At 42.5% G+C, this 12961-nt stretch overlaps 1 protein-coding gene across 4 annotated transcripts in view; it reads left to right on the top strand.

The window, feature by feature from the left end:
* FHL1 (four and a half LIM domains 1) overlaps positions 1-12961 on the top strand; it is a 60816-nt gene that overhangs the window by 28395 nt on the left and 19460 nt on the right. The window lies entirely within an intron of this gene.

Below are 12961 nucleotides of genomic sequence, written 5' to 3'. Positions count from 1 at the left end.
CAAAAGGAAAGCCCAGTGCTAATATGGTTACCTTGGAACCAGTAAACACTTACTCATTGCTGGTAACATTGTAAGTTGGTAAAAAGCTTTTTGAAACATTATTTGGCAGTATATGGCAAAAGTCACAAAGATTGGTACCCCTTGATCCAGTAATCCTATCTGGGGAAGTGTTCGAAGAAACAAGCTGTTCTAAGAAAAGAAAAAAGCTGTGTGTTATGGATATTCCTCACAGTGTTATTTGTAAGGACAAAAAATGAGAATTTAAGCATCCAGCGTTAGAGAAGTGGTTCATTTATTCAACAGATAGTTTTGGTTAAGTAACTATGATATCTCTGTGAAGTAGAATTCCATGAATTTGTTCAAAATTAAAATTCTGATGCCTGCAGAGCAGTATGAAAGAATCCGTATAATACAGCCTTACTAAAAAATGCAGGATGCGAAATGGTACATGTGCTCTGATTATTACCTTGTGAAGGGATGTGTACGAACGGACAAGAACTAGAAGGCACCTGGACAAATGTAAGTAGCACTCTGAGCTTTCGTTCGCGTTGTTGTCCTATTGTTTGTACGTTTTGGCGGTTGAGAGTCTTCAGCTTTGACCTCCTTACATCAACGCCACATCACAAACAGTGATGTTTCCACTGATCACGCAGGAGGTGCTTGGTAAATAGCTGTGAAACATGATGAGGACTCCTGCTCAGGGCCTAAGCGCTGGGTTCCAGTGGTATTCTTCCTTCTGGATTGCTTTGTTCCACCATCCCGAACCCCGCTTTTGCCTCCTGCGGTCAGTGGAGAGGCATCTTGGCGTCCCACGTGACAAAGTGTAAATGTCTGTCTCGGAGCTTCTCATTGACGTGCAGCAGGGCTGGGGCCCGGACCTTCGCGTGCCCGGGTTCCACGTTTGCTGCAGTAGAGCCTCGGTGGAGCCGCGAGGAAGGGCAACACCCGTTTCAGCTTCTGGTTTCCTTCAGCGAAGCAGCAAACCTCCACCTCAGTGTCCTGAGCCTTCTCCCAGCGCCCCCTCCCCTCCAGTTGTGTTCCCCATCTCCCTGCTCTCAGTATACTTTTCTCCTTTAATTAGGTCAGTTACTTCATGTCTGTTTTTCTTTTTTGACATGGTTTCCTCTGGCTGTAGCGCCACATATTTTCCCCATTTGTCATTGCCTCTGCAGCTTCGTGTTGCAATCGTTTTTCAAGTGGAACAGAGAGCACACTGCTGAGGGGGGCAGCTCTTGACTCTTTGCCTGCCCTTTGCCTGCATGAGTGTTCCTGTTTCTTTTGGGCCTAGTTCTGTTTGGTTTTGTAGTCTTCATCGTCAGTTATGTTTGGACTGAAAGATACTTAAGTAAAAATAACGGTAAGTCAGAGAGATGTCTGGCAAAGGCGCGGCACATTTGCTAAGGTTGCTGGTTTATTTATCTCCCCTGTCTCTATGGTGACTAAATCCGGGGCTGGGATTTAATGGACTTAATTTTGACCTCTTGTATGTCTCCTGACTTTCCCAGCCTCTGATATAGAAGGAATTCACTTTCACTATAGGAGAGAAATTGCGTCACTTAGAGAAAGGGTCCTAACTGGACTCTGGAAAAGGGGTATCTCCAGAGTCTTCGATCCTTCTGCTGTCTTTGATCCGAGTTCACGTAGCACTTGTAGAGAAAGTGGAGAAGTCTTCTAGATAAATACGCGCACGCGCACACACACGCACGTTACCGGTAGCTCCAGTACGGTTCCCAAATGACCACGTGCTCTGCCACAAAGGGAGAAATGCATTCCTAATTGTACTCACATGGTGTCAGATCATCCGTTCCAAAGGATTAGTGGCATATGTTATGGACAACAGCCTTCAGGGGACTCTTTGAGTGGCCCTCACTTGCTTCCAGACACACCACCCGTCAGCCTTCCTGGCCAACCCTGGTCCTCTTCGTGAACGGTGTTTTCAACACCAAGTGCTCTCTGTCGATGGACCATAACTCAACCTGCCCCCTTGGATAAGAGTAGCATCAGAATGGGTATGCCCCTTCTGTAGAGCCAGAAACTTTCTTGCTTTAAATAAAATATGTACACTTGAATTATGTGAGGCCATTGCCTGGTTCTGTGCTAGCCCAGTTCCTGGAGTTTTAATATTCACGTAGTTGGCTGCCGTCAGCAAGCCACCTGAATGAATAGTCTTTCAAGTCCTTTAAAGTGATCTCTGGGTGTTTTGTTAATCCTACTATAAGCAGTCTTTTAAGTTACTTGACTTTTTTTTTTTTTTTTTTTTTACTGTTAAGGAAATTGAGATTCCCCAGGTCTCACATTGAAGAAAATATAGGTATCAATAATATTTCCCAGGCTCATGTCTTTATTTTTCGTTAATGTGGGTGAACTTTCAGTGAGAACTTTTTATAAGAGGATCTTTTCTAAGAATATTAAATCAATGGGAACATTGATTGGATATTACATTTGTTTTTATTTTTAAAAAGTATCTCCTTTATCCATTACAGGATTCTACGTCTCCATGCATAGAAATGTTCGAACCATGTATCAGAGTTCAAGCGTATTAAACTGTGCCCATGGAAGTCCACAGTAAAGGTTAGGTTTGACTAGGATTCACACGGAAGAAGTCAGGTTTGGACAATTGGAATTCAGATCTAGTGTTCTGTCCATACCTAACTGATGTGAAATGAAGACATGGATCTCTGACCTCTAAGGTAGCTGGAGTCAAACCATCTTGAACTTGAGTTGGTTCAGATGATCCTTTAAAACTTTTTCTCCTCTTCCATATGATGCTTTAAGACTCACAAGGACACTCCAGTTTTAGGAAGTTTAATAATGTACCCCAAATCGAGTCAGAGTGCTTTATTTAATGCTAGCGTATACTGTGTTAGTTTACTCATGGATAATTTATCTATCTGCAAGTCCTTTCATCCTCTCTAGGAACAAATTCACATGTGTGAATTTTCTTTAAAACCAAAACAAAGGAGTTAGTAAATGATTAATAAGGATTGTACAAAGACTGAGACAAGAGAAGCAACTTAAGTGCCCTTACATTCTTATTCCTCGATAAAATATTAGGGTTCAGGTCTGTCATCAAGTTCAGTTCCAGTCCAATAGGGACTTGTGAATACTTAATGTTTTTATTAAGATTTTGTAACATCATAAGACTCAATGGATATGGAAGTTGTTTGAAGATTTTCTCCATCATCAACTCTTCTATTAATAGTACAGAGACTTGAGAAGCCAACAACAGATGCTCACTTGTGAAAGAGATCCATACTTGCGAGACGAATGTTGGATACTCATAAAATTCTGGGGTTGAAACCTTGCTCATGTGCCTTATAACTGTGAACTTAGAAAATTTATGAGATTAGGGCCATAGCTAAATCATATACATTTTATCATGGTCAGTACGATAAGCATAGCTCAGGTCAGAGCTTTTAGAGAAATCAAAACGTTAAGGCCCAAAGCTGTTAACAGTGCTCGAGGAAGAGCAGCAAGCATGTTTATTCCCATCACTGTCGTTGTCATCATTACCATCGTATCAACCTTGTGTGTTGAAAGCCTAGTGTGGAGAACTGTGCTAATAATAGTTATAATTTATTTCCTCATCTCTTTAATTCTTAATATTTCCGTTTTGTTTAAACAGCTCTAGGGATCGAATCAATTTAAATTTTAAAAGGAGAAAGTATATAAAAATGTACTTGGACTAGTAGCCTCATTCTCCTGTCCTGTCAACCAGATAAGCTTCCCCCTCTGTATAACGTCTCTCACTGAAGGGTCTCCGTTTACCGGATGAACAGTTAGTTTCTGTAACAGTTCTTCACCGAGGTAGGAAAGCAGTGGTCCTTAGGTAGTTTGGTGAGAATTTGTGGCCTTCGCGGGTCTGTGGACACCTCTTAAACCGTGTGATACGTGTGTGTGATATGACCATTTTTATACCTTCTTCAGGGCTATGAATTAATAATTTACTTAAGATATTCCAAGTGTTTCTTTCCCAGAACCAGTGGAGTTTTTTTCTGTGGATTCTGGTGACGGGTTTGTGTACGTGGTTCTCAGCGTACGTGCCTAGGGGATTCATAATCCATAGCGTCTTTTGCTCACTAAAGTGGTTCAAGTGCTCACTAATTGGAGAGGCTGAGTTCCACCCTTGGCACTGGGCTCACGTGATGGATTTGAACCTGACAGCAGTACAACGTATTCTGTTATTTGTAGCCTGTCCTTTATGTTCCCAGCTGTGTCCTCTGTATCGTCAGTCCTTGTAGACTTTACATAGGATCTTGACCCGGCTCCTTTGGTCCTCTCCTGTGCGCTCTTTTCTATTACTAGGACAATCTAAGGCGCAAATTGAGTCAAGGATTTGGTTGGGGTTACTGCCCTAAATAGTGCTCTCTTTCCCCAGGAAGCTCCTTGGGAGCAAGAATTACTCATGATTTCTCTGGTGTCCTCCAAGTCATTTAGGATTTATGCCAGAGGCATTTACTGGAGATACAGTTAATTAAATGAAAGGCATTTTATAAATTACAAACCACAGCATTACCGTGGTATTACATAGGACGATCTCAGGATCTTTGTCTGACTTCCTGTTCCTCTGATATCAGTATTCCTGACATGGTTGGAGCATATGCTTGAATAGGACAGTCCCTCCTACCTAATCCCTTATAGCATAGCATCACATTTTTCCAGCACTTGGTTATGAAGTTTTTCAGACAGACAGAAAAGTTGAAGTTATACAGTGAACGCTCCTCGCCCACCACCCCGATCCTATAGGTAAACATTTTGCTAAATTCGCTTTACTACGTACCCCTCCGTCCGTTGGTCCCTCTTCGTTTCTGGGCTGTATTTCAGAGCAGCCTGCGGGCATCCGTACACTTTACCCCTAAACACTGCAGCACGCGTATCACTGTGTGGTTGCGGTTTTGACTTTCTTAGCCCTGCTGTCAGATTTGCTAAGATTCTGACATTTATTTCACTGGTGGCCAGGAAAAGACGGTAAGTTGAATGTGAAATAAGCTCCATTTTCAGACCCGGGGGAGTTTTTGTTTCTAACTCCCAGCAAGTGAGCAAACACTTTGTATCACTGCCCCTTTTCTCCCACTTTACACGGTCACATTATTTGTACTGTGGAAATTTGAAAGGCCAGTCTAGGAAATAAAGTTGAGAGTCTGGTTTATATGAGTAAAAGCGGAGAATTGGGGTTGAGGATAGCGGGGCAGGAAGTTACCCGCGTGATACCGCTTACTTATACAAGGTCTCGAGAGGGTTTAGTGGCTGTTTATATCCCCCAAGGGTGGTAGATTCAATAAACACTAACAGTACAAATAGAGGGTCCTTCTAACCTATTGGTTATATTCCGTGGAAGCCTAGAACTCATAGAAATGTTTCAGAGGTTTCACCAACATTTAAAACTCTAACGTGAATTAGATTTCTTTAGAAGTGTATCGAGCTATTTAGAAAGCACTGATAAAAAACAACAGACAAGACTCAACTGTGTTTTGTAGTAAATTTTAACATACTGGAGAACACTTACTGAATGACTTTAAAATAAGTAAAGGTTATTCATGTCAGCTTAAAATAAAAATTTGAATAACACGTGTCATTCATCAAAGTCAGGATAATATTTCTGTTGTGGGAATAAAGACAAAAGGTCTTCAGTGAGACCATTACACTAAAGCCATGGTGTTAGGGCATCGGCCTGCAAAAGCTGGAGTTACATTTTGGTTTCCAGTTACAGTGAGCACTTATCCATCTGTTATATTTAGATTTTTTTTTCTAGTACCTTTAGGAATCTGGAAACAGACAAGTATATGCTTTCAACTTGAAACCACCATAAAAGGGGAGAGGTAGTGAAGAGGCCGGAGGCTGGCTCCAGTGTCATCCCTCTGATGGGGCTGTGTGAATGGATTAGGGAACCTTTCGAAAGGTCTCCCTCTTGGCCCATAGCTCAAACCGCTCAACACAAGTCTGAAAATGCATGGGTGCAATAGTACGGTTCGTTATGAGATTTTCAGGGCTTCTCCGATTACGCCCGCAAAGCCTTACAATGGCTCTGGCAGATTTCTCTCACTTGGAGGCCACCGTTCTTACTTTGGTCCCTTTGTTCTGGGCGGTACCACATTCTGTGCCTGTGTCTAGGCCAGTACCTGCTTGTTCGTAGCTGCAGTTGATTTTTAAAATGTTCGCTTATCTATATTTTATTTTCTCCTAACATTTTATTATGAAGATGTTCAAAGTTGAAATGATGTTGCAGTGAACACCTGTATCCCCAGCATCTGGAGTCGTCTCCCATTAGCATTTTACTCATCAATGCATATGATTTGGGGATGCATTTCAAAGTAAATGTGGCAGATTGCACCAGTCAAATAAGTTCATATATTTTACACACTTTGAGTCTGGCTTTTCAAACATTGTACAAATGTGCCTAAATTGGCATCGAGTCCTGTGAAAGAAGCTGTCAAATAAATGCCCCCTTTTCACTGGGAAACAATTCAGGAGCCTTTCTTAAAAGTCACAAATTTTCTGGGGGACTTCCCTGGCGGTCCAGTGGTTAAGACTCCACACATTCACTGCAGGGGGCACGAGTTCGATCCTTGGTCAGGGAACTAAGATCCCCGCATGCTGGAGCACGGCCCGAAAAAAAAAAAGTCGCAGAGTTTCTGGAATTCTGGCGGCATGGAGTTGGAAAAGAATACTGGCTTATTTTGAAATCTGAACTTTTTCGTGACTCAGACGTTGCTGACCTCTTGATAGAGAACGGGGATTGTACTTGTAAATTTTGTTTTCATCCTTGAGACAGGAGCCAGATAACTTCCAGTTCTTGTAGAGAGGCAGGATCATCTTTTAAAGTGTTACAAAATACATGGTGTTGTTCACTCCAACAAAACCTGTTATATTTGGAAAACAGGGGAGCAGTTAACTAAGGACTAAATGTGGTCTATGCTGGATCCCATCCCAAACCCTGGTGTCAAGGTGTTAAGTGCAAATTATTAAAAAAAAAACACTCTTGTTGCAATTGGAACCGTGAGACCGTGCTGGAGATGAGAGATTTTAGTGTGTGGCTTTTAGCCCCTTTATGCGGAAAGCACTCCCTCCATCCTTGCAAAGCTGCGTCGTTGTTCCCTTTACTCTCAATCCCCAGAACCTTGTCTAAACAGTCTCCCTTGGCCCCGGGGTGGGGGGCGGCTGGATGGGTGTATTTCCTTCTGGAAGTCTTCCCTCACACTCCTGAGTTAGCTGGCGGGAGATCCCTTAAAAGCATTTCCCCCTATAGGGGCTAATCCTGCAGTTTCCACCTCAGTTCCAGCTGCCGTTGCCTTGGTAGAAACAGATCTCTGCGATGCTGCCAATCTCTGGACCTTCCAAGAAAATTTAATGTTTAAGAACAGAAAGTTAGGAGAGAGAATCTTTGGGGCAGGGACTAGGTGGCGGGGTGTGGGTGAAGAACTGGGCGGTTAGATATATCTTAAATGTGTCAGTAGAACATGAATTTAAAAATTACCTATAGGGAGTTGTAAAACCTTAAGCAGCGCCTTCAGACAGACACGCTACTCTTTAAAACCCGTAAAAAGTCCTTGGCACCATGGAAGGATAATGCCCTTTGGTCTTGGAAGAGACTATTAGGTTGCAGAGGTTTCAGTTCCTCTACTACCGACTTGCTCTTTGATCTCAGAATGTGACTGACTTGTTCTGTGATGGTTTCTTTCGTAAGCACCGATAATAAAACCGATTTACTGTATATAGTATAATAGGGACATTTAAAAGTATATCTAGTTATAGCTCAAGTTTTTGAATGATTAACATTTAGGTATTAACATCACTCCGATTTAATTTTGTTTGAAAACTGTTGTTTTGTATATGAATACTTTATATTCTGTCATTCATATGTACAGTACCACCCTTAAGTAAATGATATGTCCACAAATCAGTTTAGAAGGTTCATTTCCTGACTGCAAAACAAGATGTTTAAAACACATAGAAATTGATTAGACTGTGCACCTATTGCTGGCAGGAGGGTGGAAAGTTTTCTAGATTTATGATTACGACAGGTGACAGTGTGAGCTTCTATTCTTAGTTCGACCTTGCTCCCCTCTCTGAAGGCAAGACACTTAATCTTTTTAACGTCTCAGTTTATCCGTGTGTAACACCTGTACTCTTCTTTCATGAAAACAGTACCTGGTTTATATTTGATAGCATTTGAGGACTGGATATAGAAGGTGGCATCAGGGTTCAAATTACTCTGTAGAAACTATTTGTATGTTGAATGATAATCTTGACAAATTACTAATTACTACATTTAGAAAGTTACAACTCTGGAGGGAACTGATATTTGATATTGTTGTCCTGTGTGTTCTAAGTTACCATCATAACAGTAGGAAAATAAACCCTGTCTTGGCTGTGTTACAAAGGGATAAACTCACTTCTTCAAGTGGTTACTGAATCTCCAGCCCTTCGGACAACAAATAAAAAGTGTCCCTTGTTTTATTTAATTTTTCTGGGAAAAAAGTCTTCTGAGTAACCTTGGCTTCATTTTTCCTCTTGTTGAGAGCTTGCCAAGTTGTTCTCTTTGTAAAGAATGAAGGGTAAACCATGTCAGTTACTTAAAGCAGCAAAAATTACCCTCTACAAACAGGCAGAGGAGTATGCTTTTGATTTTTAGATCAAAGCAAAGAACCAAGATTATGTGGAGCTAGCTTATAATACATTTGTCCCCGGCTCCCTGTGCCTTTGCAAAGAATCAAATGTTAACTAAATAGCAAGAGGATTAAATAGCTAGATCCTGAGTAAAACTAGAATCCCCATATGACTATTTTTTAAATTCTGTATCCTTGGAAGTTTGGGCTAATGTGAGAGAGATCGCCAGGCTTTTCACAATGATCTGCTACTCGATTTTATGGTGTATGGTGTATAACTGTGTATGTGCTTACTGTGAAAACTTTGTAAGTCGTGTGAAAACTGAAATCCACTCGGAAAATTAGAAGACACTGTCTACTTAGGTACAAAGCCTGGTTTTTATATATATTTTTTCTTTTACAGACACTTTATTTTGACATGACTTTTCAGCTCATACTTTTCGGTTCAGTACTTGGACGCACGTGATTTAATTTGGTTCCCAAAACAATCCTATAGAGAAAGCAGGAGCGGTACTCATGTCCCCATTTTCTCGATGAGGAAGAAAAAATAACTTGGCTTGTGAGCAGGTCAACAGAGTCAGGGATTCTACCTGGGATTTTTGATTCCATATCTGTTGCTCATTCCTTGAGTTACAGAACAGTGAAGCCAACCAGACGTTCACTGTTCTCTCCATTAAATGCCAGCTTAAAATGAATTTAACTTTTACAACGTTGTCTCCGTTTACTTTGACGGAATTAACTTGTAATTGATGTTGCACTTGCTAAAACTTTCAGAATTAAATGTCCTGTTTCACAGCTCCTGAATTCGTCTCTTCTCTGTACACTGCCTCGTCCGATATGATCATTTATGTAGCATGTATTCAGCATTTGTTTATGACATTAAATGAGTAGACAGTTTGAAGTGAACTGAAATGAATTAGTGTTACAATTTTTATTATACCCCTGGTTCTCTACACTGACCTGCTGCAACACCATGACTGAGGACCCCTATTTTAACACCTAACAAAAACTGCTGGTAGACAGACTTTTTAATGATTTACATACATTATGCTGATTTATAAACATGAACCCCTTTTCCCGAAACCCAAAGAGTTAATTTTTTAAATGTTCGCTGTGAGATTGGAGTCGGGGTACAAATGACACTTCTGTTTCTTGTTTGTTGGAGAAACAGGGAGGTACAATCTAAGTTGCGAAATCAGTGACACACAGAGCACGAGTCACCTGGCTTCCGTTAGTTATGCGTCCTTTCAAAAACCAAGTGCCCGTTTCAGAAAAGACTGACTTTTGAGACGACAGACATCAAGCTACTCTTCTTGCAGGGTTCATTTAAAGCTCTGATGCAGACAGAGCTGGAAAATCCCTGACAGGTTTCCAGAAGGAAGGTGTGCAATGTTGCCTTCCAGGCAGGCAAGGTGAAGGTCAGCCTCGTGACTCAGCTGCACCGGCTTGGTGCAGAGCATGGGCACCCGTGCTCCAGACCCTGGCTGAGAAGCCACCTTTCATTTTGTTCAATAGATAAAGAAGAGAATGTGAACACTTGAAAGTCAAATACCATAGGTACTTTATAGCTTTTCCACCTAAAGACCTGATGAACGCTAAGCACCTCCTAATCTCAAGGGGTAACGTCTCCGTTGCCACCAGTGCATCACGGTGCACCACAGTGAGCACGTGTGTACGTTGTCAGGATAAGCGTTTGACTCAGTTTATTGTCTTGTAATTCATTGGCCGAGACCTGTGGTTTGGTGCAAAGAGCACTCGACTTGGAATCAAAAGCCACTTCCTGTCTGGGTGGCTTATTAGCTGAGGGTAACCTTAGCATAGTTGGCGTGGGATTTCCAGATGGCGTCTTTTCTGCCTGAACAAAAATAATCTACCACTTCAGTAAGCCTTGGGGGGTGCTGCCTGATCCACGTGAGACCCCTTCATCCTTTTCCTTTCTCTGTCTCTCTTTCCTTGTAAATAAATCACAACTCTGGTTCTTTGAGTGCAGCTGACCCTTGTCGGGTATTAGGGGAAGGCAATCTGGTCAGACTCACTAACGGTACTTTTTCTAATTGATTCATTGCATCGTTTTAAACTTTGTGTATTTCTTACATCATTGTTTGTAATAGCAGGTTGGAAACAACTTAAATGTCTATCAGTAACGAACTGTAAATCGTGGTACAGCTACACAGTTGAATACTATGTACATGTTACAGAAGTGGAGCTCTTGATGTACTAACATGGAAACTCTAAAATATATCTATCGAATAGAAAAGGCAAGCTGTAGAAGAGTATGTATAGTATCTCACTGTTACGTTTTTCAAAAAGGAAAAAGAAAAAAGTGTACGTGGCTGCCTAGTTTTCATATGCCCAGCGCCTCTGGAAACATAAGACACCGGTATCATTGGTTCCTGATGGAGAGGGGGAAATAGGTGTCTGGGGCCGGCAGGAGAGGAAGACTTTTCACTACCTTTTCATCAATAGATATTTAAAAAATGCAGTAAATCCACATGCAAAACAGGATGTTCACAGCAGCATTTTTCATAATAGCTAAAAAGTAGAAACAATTCATGTCCATCAACTGGTGAATGAATAAATGGGGTGTGGTATATCCAGACAATGGAATATCATTCAGCAATAAAAAAGGAATGAAGTACTTACACATTTACAACATGCGTGAGCCTTGAAAACATGCTAAGTGAAAGAAACCAGCCACAAAAGGTCACACACTGTGTGATTCCATTGGTATGAAAATGTCCAGACTAGGCAGATCCCCAGAGACAGAAAGCAGATTAGTGGTTACCAGGGGCTGGGGGAGGGGGAATAGGGGGCGACTGCTGGTGACTGTCGGGTCTGTTTTCTGATGATGAAAATGTTCTGTAATTAGATGAGGCTGATGCTTGCGCAACTTTATGAATGTACTGAAACCCACTGAAGTGCACACTTTAAAGGGATGAATTTTATGTTGTGTAAATTGTATCCCAGTAAATAAAAGAAAAAACAACTTGGTGAAGTCATGAACATGGAAACTTTAAGAATCACCGTGAGTATATTAAACAGGGAACAACTTCCTTAAGTTTCCACCTAAGAAACCTTTCCGTCGTAAAATACTTTACGTAGTATCGCTGATGACGCCGGAAGACTTCATATCCTTTAGGTACTTTCACTAACACCCACCAGTGATCTTTTTATTTTCTGGGGGAATATTGTTAACCCACATGAAGCCCTGGTTGATTGAATTTTAAGCAAAATAGCCGAAAAAAAAGGATTTACAGTTATATGAGATTGAGAGATTGTGGCTGCAGGCCTTCCCCACTCCCTGCCACGAGGAGAGAAGGTTATGGGAGTTCTCAAAGGAGCCTCAGAATCTTTGGAGCAGCTGCCCTTCCTCTCGCCACAGCTGATGTCAGAGCAACTCCTGCCCCTAACCTGTCTTGCCAGTGAGCCACCCCACACCCTTCCTTGGGCTTTCCTGGGTCAAACTGAGTCTCGGGGTTTGAGGGGCCATTCCTAATCGGAGGGGGTTAGCCTTAGGGCTCTCGGGTGAGATCGGTGGACCTGACTGTGTGACCTCTCGTCCCCCAGTCACGGAGTGTTCACAGGTGCTGGGCCGTTGCCGTCATAGCATCGGCCTGTCCGTAGGCTGGTCAGATAACAGTCTTCTGTCAGTCTTCCCAACTCCAGGTGCGTAAACCTGCGCTCGTCTTGGGGTTGGGCCCGGGGGGTTGAGCACAATGTATCTTTGCTCAGGGGTGGGATAGACGACGCACAGCTCAGTTCTGCCGCCCCGACACGTTCGGCCTGACCGTGCTCACTCAAGCGAAGTCTCTCCCCGAGCAGCCTTACCTCAGCCGAGCTGCTGAGTCCTCCTTGTAAGTGGCCTAAGAAGATGGCGTCTTCAGATGCGTGTCCTTGGCATTCATTCCGAATGAACTCATGCGACCCAAGACTAACCTGTGTTCTGGCCGGAGCTGTGGCTCCCAGTGATACAGGCAGCCTCTTCTCATTGTTGCTCTTCGTAGGCCAACTGAAGATCAGAGCTGTGAGCCGCAGGGGCCCCACCTCATTAATTAGTCTCATCGAAGCAAGGCCTTATTCATCGTGTAGGAAGGTCTGATCATCCGTTGGGCTCACTGGGCCCTTACTTGTAGGAGGGATGTAGGGAAGATCCCTCCCCAGACGAAGACTGAGCAGGAGACCTAGACCTAGTGGGTCTTTTATTTTCACTAGAGGATCGAAAGGGCAGAGTTTTGTCCTCCGTAGGTCTCCGTCACGTGTTCATAAACCCTCCTTGTCCGTATGGGAGGTACAGCTGTCCCCTGTGGGCTGATTCCTCTGAGTTCCTAGGACTTTCAGCATTGTTCTTGGGTGCC

The sequence above is a fragment of the Delphinus delphis genome, chromosome X, assembly GCF_949987515.2.
Source record: "Delphinus delphis chromosome X, mDelDel1.2, whole genome shotgun sequence".
Taxonomy (NCBI): Eukaryota; Metazoa; Chordata; class Mammalia; order Artiodactyla; family Delphinidae; genus Delphinus; species Delphinus delphis.
This window is presented reverse-complemented; position numbering and strand designations above follow the sequence as displayed.